This window comes from Lactuca serriola, chromosome 9 (assembly GCF_051521515.1).
Source record: "Lactuca serriola cultivar US96UC23 chromosome 9, Lser_US96UC23_V15, whole genome shotgun sequence".
NCBI classification, from domain to species: domain Eukaryota; kingdom Viridiplantae; phylum Streptophyta; class Magnoliopsida; order Asterales; family Asteraceae; genus Lactuca; species Lactuca serriola.
The window spans coordinates 15,045,931-15,053,380 of record NC_136416.1 but is presented as its reverse complement, the minus strand read 5'-3'; the positions used below and the strand labels follow the sequence as shown (position 1 = coordinate 15,053,380).

At 38.4% G+C, this 7,450-nt stretch overlaps 1 pseudogene; it reads right to left on the bottom strand.

Moving 5' to 3' along the window:
- Window positions 1-435: 435 nt before the first annotated feature.
- On the bottom strand, window positions 436-1,107 carry LOC145075366 (secreted RxLR effector protein 161 pseudogene; annotated as a pseudogene).
- Window positions 1,108-7,450: the final 6,343 nt, after the last annotated feature.

Below are 7,450 nucleotides of genomic sequence, written 5' to 3'. Positions count from 1 at the left end.
TGGGTTTATCTATTACTTAAAATCTCTATTTTGAAAGTACTCATTAATATTGTAGCAATTCCAATTGCAATGTCTTAACCTCGATCGACAATCTACAATCCTTTCATGAGAGTCTTAATTCAATATTCACTTCCAAAAGTATGAACGCCTATGGGAGTTTGAATAATTTAAATTAGTCTAGAAATAAAACATGAAAAAATTAAACATAATAATAAATAATTGAATAAGACAATACAATACTCATAAATAATTCTCTATTATTCATTCACCAAAAATCAATTACATTTATTTTGTTACGATTTTTAGAAAATATCACCTAACTACTAAAACTAACATTGTATGTTAAGCCTATGCTCCTAGCATGCTGGTAGTGTTTGACTCTGCTTAGGGCCTTTAAGAAAGGATCTGCAACATTATCTTCTGATGATACTCTCTTCACCAGAAGATGTCGTCTTTAACCCAATGTCGAATGCAATGGTACTTTCTATTGATATGCTTGGATCTACCATGATCCTTTGGTTCTTTTGTTAAAGAAACTGCGCCTTCATTATCACAAAAGAGTTTCATTGGTTCTTGAATAATTGTAATGAATATGATATCTCCAATAAAATTCTTCATCCAAGCCGCTTCCTTAGATGCTTCACTGGCTGCAATGTACTCTGACTCACAGGTGGAATTATCCACCGAGTCTTGCTTGGAACTTTTCCAAGTAATTGATCCCCTATTCAATAAGAATACCCATCCAGACTGCGAACAAAAGTTATCCCAATCTATTTGAAAGCTCGCGTCACTGTAACCACTCACTCTTAATGTATCACTTCCGCCAAGAACTAAGAACATGTCTCTTGTTCTTTGCATATACTTAAGAATATTCTTTACCGCAATACAGTGGGTGCTGTCGGGATTTCCTTGAAATCGACTAACCATGCTCAAAGCATAAGACACATCATGGCAAGTACATGTCATTACATATATGATCGATCCTGAAGCCAAAGCATATGGGAATCGACTCATGTCAGCTATCTCTTCCTCTGTACTGGGACTTTGAGTCTTACTCAACTTAACAGTAAAATGAATAAGCAATTCTCCCTTCTTGGAGTTCTCCATATTGAAACACTTCAGTACTTTATCCAAATATGTACTCTAGCTAAGACCAATAAGGCGATTCTTTCTATCCCGATGAATTCTGATTCCAAGAATATAGGCTAGACCCTTCATAGCGAAACACTTTCCAATCGTAGACTCAACTTCTTGCAAATTCGGAATGTTGTTTCCTATAAGGAGTGTGTCATCAACGTATAAGACTAGGAAGGTCATTATGCTCCCACTAGCTTTGACATATACGCATGACTCATCTTCACTTCTAGAGAATCCAAACTATTTGACTTTCTCATGGAAACAAAGATTCCAGCTGCGAGATGCTTGCTTCAATCCATAAATGGACTTCTCAAGCTTACATACTCTATCATGAAACTTGACATGTATAAAACCTTTTGGATGACTCATGTAGACGTCCTCAAATAACTTCCCATTGAGGAAAGTAGTTTTAACATCCATCTGCCATATTAAATAATCATGAAATGCAGTTATATCAAACATTACCCCGATAGACGTTATCTTAGTTATTGGTTAAAAGGTCTCATCGCAGTCAATCCCTTAGGTTTGAGTAAATCCCTTAGCAACCATCCTAGCTTTGAAAGTGTGTACTTTCCCATCCATGTCAGTCTTCTTCTTGACAATCCATTTCCACCCGACTGTCTTTCGACCAGGTACATGATCAACCAAGTTCCACACTTGCTTATCATACATGGACTACATCTCACTATCCATTGCCTCCTTCCATTTAGCAGCCTCAAGGCATGCCATCCCTGACAAACGTATCACCATCTGTAGTTATATAGAAACGATAGAGCTCAGGTGACATGCTAACCCTACTGGATTGACGAAGGGGTAATGAGTTGTCAACTAGCTCAACTGGAATTTCTTCCTCATGTTGAGTGCTAGTGTTAAATAAGATTCCTTCATTGGTTGAATCTTGAATTTCTTTAAGATCAACATCACTTTATTGTACTCTTTGAATATGAGATATCTCTAATGAAAGACTCATCTTCAAGCTACGGAGACCACGTACTCACTAGGTTTGTAGAACAAGTATCCAAAGGACTTCTATGGGTAGCCAATGAAATAACACTTCTCAGATATGGGTTCAAGTTTTTCATGAGTCTCTCGTCTTACACTTCACAACCCCAAACCTTGATATGTGCGAGTGATGGAGCTTTCCATGTCCACATTTCATGAGGTCTTTTGGCAACCTTCTTTGTTGGAACAAGATTCATGATATGTGCGAATGTCTCTAAGGCATACCCCTAAGAGAAGCTCGACTCATCATGGAATGAACCATATCTATTAAATTTTGATTACGCCTTTTAGCCACACCATTGAGTTATGGTGTTCTGAAAAAATTAAATTGTGAAACAATTCTACATTCCATAAGATAATTGTGGAACTAGATACTAAAATACTCACCACCTTTGTCATATTTGAGCATCTTTATCTTCCTACCCAATTGATTCTCAACTTCGTGCTTAAACTATTTGAACTTTTCAAAGGTTTATGATTTATGTTTGATTAAGTATATATAACCATATCTGCTATAATCATCCGTAAAGATCATGTGATATCGATTAGCATCTCCTATGGAAAATTTGAATGGCCCACACACATCTGTATGGATGAGGTCCAACAATCCTTTGCCTATTTCAAATGTAACATCCAAAAAATACGACCCAAAATTTTTTGTTTTAATAATACTAAAAATCACATCATCGATAACAAACCAACAAAACTGTGGAACAAGTATCCCCAAAGATCATAACAAAAGTAACATAACAACTATATCAAAACATATCACAGTTTCTAATGAAAACTCCTAGGATAAGAAAACTGAAGTTGTGGTGTGTGCGATGCTATCATCCCGAGCTCTTCCCCTTACTAGCGGAAGTACCTGAAACCGAAAACTGAAACTATAAGCATGAAGTTTAGTGAGCTCCCCCAACTACCACATATCATACCATAATATAGATAACACATACTGGGCCCCGCCCACTGCATCGGGCCCCGCCTGACATCAGACCGAAGCCCTGAATAACTTGGGCCCCGCCCAACATCGGACCGAAGTCTGGAATAACTTGGGCCCCACCTGGCATCAGACCGAAGTTTGGAACTAACTGGATATAACATATAATGAACATATAGCATAATCACATTCTGTATCGGGCTTGCCCGACATACTACACGTAACAAAACATGCATGAATCACGAAGACATCAGGCATACATACTACTGCATCGGACCAAGTTCCAGAACTACTACTAACTAAACGGGTCAGCATTATGGCCATAGGCCCGTTCCTCTTGGAAAGAAACTCACCTCGAAAGCTGGCTGCTGGAAATCTACTCGGGAACTCTCTACTACTGCTCCAGTGTCTCCCCGACTACAATTCCCATAAACACATTCAATCACTACTGGTAACTAATCTGAGGGTAAAATGACTATCCTACCCCTGACCAAAGTCAACACCCTGGTCAAAGTCAACACGCAATTGAACTGACTCGCCGAGTTGGGCCCCCAACTCGTCGAGTCCCTGCTCTCATTTTTAATTCCCTGACCGCTACTACTCGTCGAGTTTGGCATAGACTCGATGAGTTCCTCTTCGATGCGAATAATCAGTCTATCTTCATTTGACTCACTGAGTTGTATGAACAACTCGTCGAGTCCTCCTTCATCATAATAAAACTCTGGTCTATGACTCGCCGAGTTTTATGAACAACTCGTCGAGTCTGTTCTTGAGGCAAAAAGATTGCCTTGGACTCGTCGAGCCAGGGCATTGACTCGTCGAGTCTTTCCATTACTGAGTCCGACTCCCGACTCACTGAGTCCACTTCTAACTCACTGGTTCTACTCGAAACAAATCAAAAGGGGAAAAATCGAGGACTCGCGACTTGATTCGTCGAGTCCGATGAACAACTCGTCGAGTCTCTTGCATGCAGACACCAAACAGACGATTTTGATCGATTCCAACGCGTGCAACTCATAGATCTGGGTTCCTAGGGTGGGTTTCACACGTAAAGTTTCCAACTTTACGTGCATGCATGCATATCCAAGAGTTTAAAGGGCTCTAAATGGACTAAAAGCGTAGATCTAGGCTTGCATACAAATTTGACTCAATAAAGGCAATGGATCTGAGCTTCTAGAGCTCGATCATGACCAGATCTGATGTCCTTTCACTCCTACAAGCTCTCTATTCACTAACAAGCCAAGAAATGTCCCAAAAATTAATTTATTGGGGTTTTAATGGAGATTCAAACATGGAAACAGTAAATGTTCGAGTTGTACCTCACAAAGCTCTGAAATGGACTCAAGATCTTGGATATTCTCCTCCTCCTTTGGATCTACCTTCCTTCTTCTCTCCAAATCTTCAAAGAATCACAAAATACACTCAAAAAACCAAAAGGAATGCTAGGGTTTCGAGAGGAGCGTTCTGGAAGTGATGGGGGATGACTTGAGGCCCAAAAAGTTGTTTAAATAGGATGCAAACCCTTGAAATTAGGGTTTCATCCAGACTGGCGGACTCGCCGAGTCCAGGAATATGGACTCGTCGAGTTGCCTACTTAAACGTGCTCAAAATCCCATCTCTACTCGACGAGTCGGGCTACTGACTCGTCGAGTTCCTCTTGAAAACTGAAAAAAATACATATTTAAATTACTTACCAGAAATGGGGCGTTACATCAAATGTCCCATTGAAAGGTGCCTTAGTCATCTTGCCCAATAAACAAGCCTCATATTCATCATCTTTCCTTAGATCAAATGTTTCCAACACTCCATCCTTTTGGATCTGGGTGATGCATTTATTGTTTATGTGCCCAAGACGACAATACCACAAACATGTATTGTCTATACCATTAGACGAATCAATATGAAACACATTATTGCCTAGGTAATCAACACAAGTCATAGTTGATGGGTTTTAGTCATAATAACATCCTATGTGCTCATACAAACCCTAATGCTTGGATCTAGGTTTCTCTATTGTACATGCAATTTATCCAAGACTATAAACCCTAGATCTAGCATATGATAATCAATATAACATATAATTAGGGTTTAGATCATACCTTGATTGTTATGTAGCAATAACAATCTCAAATCCTCCTTGTATTGACTTTAGAAAGCTTAGAGTCACAAATGTCACTCCTCTAATGGTTCACAAACACCAAGAGCAAGAGGATGAAGAGGAGAAAAGAAGAAGGCTGCCCAAAACGTGTGAAAACCCTAGGCCATTAGCTCACCACGTTTTTGGAGCATAAGGGTTCTATATATAGTGAGGCTATTAGGGTTATCTAACAAGGAAACCCTAATTTGGATGCTTAAGCCCTAAGCAACCCATAGACTCCTTTCCTTAAAGGCCTTGGACGATTTCTAATGGGTTTCCCCATAAAATTCGTCCAACCTTATAATATAAGGCAATCCATGGCCCAATTGCAATTATCTTATAATTACAATTCCAGTCCCTTAAGTTTAATTAATCTCTTTTAGTCACAAACTTAATTCTTATTAATTCTTGACTAATATTAATTAAACAATATGATTTCTCCTTTAATATATTATTCTCATAATATATTAATAAATCATATTTAATGCTTTCTCTCCATAATTCATCCTATCAAGTTTCTTTGGTGAAGGCAACCCAAAAGGACCATGCACCATCGGGTCAAGTACATACCAAAATATTTATGGACTTAGACACTAATCCAACAATCTCCCACTTGGATAAGTCTAATAACTATTCTGCGTATGACTTCAGATCCTGATCTGCAATCGTAGCTTTCCAAAGCCGCTGTCAACTCTGATCCTATCAGATACGCGTGTCCTTTAGATAAGGGATCATATATTCCTCCATTCTAGATATTGTATGAGACATGATTTCTAATCATCCTCTCGGTACTATTTCTCGACTTCCGATTTATGATGACTGACTAATTGAACAAATCAAATTAGCCTTAGCCCGATCGAACATTTACGTTTGTCATCACTAAATCATCGAGGGGCCCAAAGATATCGCTTTTATCCTACTTTGGATAAAAGGAACGGATAAACTTTGATTCAATGCTCGCTTGCACTTACTCACCGAATCACACACAACAATATGTTTTATAACACCAAGTTACTGGTGCGTTTACATATTATCAATGTGCAACCGATTTGCAAGATACAACTCACACATCTCGGTTTCAAGAATATAAGATGTTATCGTCTCACCAATCACTCGTGATATAATTCATGGAGTGATCCAAGTGAGCGTGGGTTTAATCCAATGCTCAAATCATATTCATAAGCACTCATGAACGTTGCAGCAAACATTTGCTTATGTCTAATACTCTTTAGACAATCCACACACCAATTCACGACAGTCTTTATTCATACCTACTTCCTACATACGAACGACTGTGGCCCCTTCGAATAATTTGACTGTTCTAAACCAATTATTCAGGAAGTCAAAACATGCAAAGTGAAACACAAGAATAATACTAATCCCATATGGCCTCAAACCTTTGAGCATAAATAAAACACCTTTTATTTATCACCATATCGATTACTCATTATTTGTTGTTTTGGGTAATCAACCTTTTACTTGAATTATTATGTCACAACTGGAAATTTTGTGTCATGTAATCTATACACTCAAGTTAATGTGAATCCAAAACTTAAGAACATGTGTGACACCTATGATTATGACATCAAAAACTTCAATCAAATACATCATACAAGTACTACAAATAGTCAACAAGTAATTGGAAACCCTAGAAGTTCTTGTTTAGGTCCATCTTGGACTAGGACTTCCTTGTTGGACCCAAATGGACCAATAAGCTTCCAATTTGACTATCATGGGCTTAGAACCCTTAAAGGGGCTCTAATTGGACCCACATTTATTTATTTCAATATTTTGGGCCATATTGGGCCTAGAATGAAATAAATCACAAGCTTTGATCCATGATTTAACCTAACCTAGCTTAATAAAGCATAAAAATCACAATTTTATTTTATGAGGCCAATGAACACCCAAACTAACTCTAATATTGAGTTAGGGGCAAAAAGCCCAAATTTTCCTTTTTCCTTCCCAAATCTCGGCCCAAGGCAAGCCCATGAGAAAGGAGTTGACTTAATACATGCCACCTCACTAATATCCCACATATCTCCATGCATGGACCAACATGTATCAAGGAATGTCAACTCAACCTTTTCTCTTCTCTTTCTTCTTGCTCTCGGCCAAACACAACACACACACACTCACAAAAATCTATTCTACTCTCTCTAAATCTTGAAGAACATCTCCTTCCCCCTTCTTTAAAAATTTCGAAAATCAAGAGCTTCTCAAGGAGGCTTTTCCCA